Here is a 1,659-nt window from a genome sequence, read left to right on the forward strand (position 1 = left end):
AAATAAAAAATTAAAATTTTTGTTAATAATAACTTTATAATACGTATCAAATAAATCCTAGAATTAAAATATCTATCTGGTGCAAAATTTATGATGCATAGAAAAAAGATGTATAATGAAAGTGAAAGGAAAGGGAATGGCGTCCTTTATTTTTGTTTTGAAAAAGGGTCCCATTTTGTTGAAAATAAATATGAATAGAGTTAAAGCAGAGATACTCCCTCGAGGTTTTGACCATGAAAAAATAGGGTAAAGGATCTTTCCTTGCACTTGCATATTTTTTTTCTTTCTAGTTTCTACTATCTTCCTCTTCTAGATAGATGTGAGTGACTTAATTGAAGGCATTTTGGTCCTTCATGCCTTATGCAATTTACGTTTCTGAACTTCAAAGTCCAACCTAAACTTACGGCATTAATTTATGAAACCATAATAAGTAGTACTTCACACTGGATTCATTTATTTTAGTTTGGTTCATATTGGTGCAGCACAAAGTGCCCACTAATAAATAACATTTAATAAAATACTAAAATAGTAATGATGAATGTTTAAAAATATTATATATATGAATAATGTTGGTTTTAGAGGTTTTTTAATATTTTCAATGTTTAATAAAAGTACTCACACGTTTGATAATACAAGTAGTTTCGTTAAAATTTCAACTTGCCGCGTGATACAAAACAGTTTACATGAATATTATAAAAAATTAATTTAATTTATAATTATCTCCACCGTCGAATTAAAACTCATATTTTACTTATTAATATTAGGATCATAGTTGATAATTAATAATAAAATTAAAATTTATATAAAAGTATAAAAATAAAATAAAAATACTTTTAAAATCATTATAAAAACGAAATTAAAAAAAAAGAAAGAAAAATAAAAGGTAGGATTTGGTTGTTTTTGCAAACTAAAGACCTAGAAGAATGACTTTCTATTTTGATGGTGTAGTGACGTCAGCATATTTGACCAGAGTACTTTCTGCATAGACACACCCGTGTCGCCAGCGCGGACTGGGTCCTACCAAGATCTCACACGTGCCGTATCCTTTCCTTTTACGAAATAATAATATTTTTTTAATAAAAATTCTTGTGTAGTTTTTTTTTAGAAAATTAATAATTAATAATTAATTATAAATAAATAATAATTTAGTTAAATTCGTTAAATTATTTAATAATTATTGATTATTAATTTTATATAAAAATAAATGTATTGAATTTTTACAGTTTTTTTGTCTTTGCTTCATTAGTTTTTTTTTTTTTACCAAAAATATACAGATTTAAATTTGTAATCTTTTAAATGAGTATGAAAAGACTATATTATTTGAGTTATAATTTATTAACTTTATTGTATTAGTTTAATTCAATATTTTACCAAACATTTTATATATTTTTTAATGTTTTTGGGTCAATTTATTGTTCATAGCACACGCAATCGTGACCCGCAGCCTCGTATCTTAACGCCTCCAAGTACATTTTATGATTTTAAATATTAGCATGCGTCCAATTCCTTAACTATAATATGTATGTTGGTATTGTCATTATATGATAATAAAATTATTGTTTTCTATCACATTACCGTTTGACTAATCAATGTCACATTTTCCTATTAAAAAAAAAAAAAAGTCCCCCTCACATTTCTTTTGCGTGTATTCGTTTGTTA

Source organism: Arachis ipaensis, chromosome B03, assembly GCF_000816755.2.
Source record: "Arachis ipaensis cultivar K30076 chromosome B03, Araip1.1, whole genome shotgun sequence".
Lineage (NCBI taxonomy): Eukaryota > Viridiplantae > Streptophyta > Magnoliopsida > Fabales > Fabaceae > Arachis > Arachis ipaensis.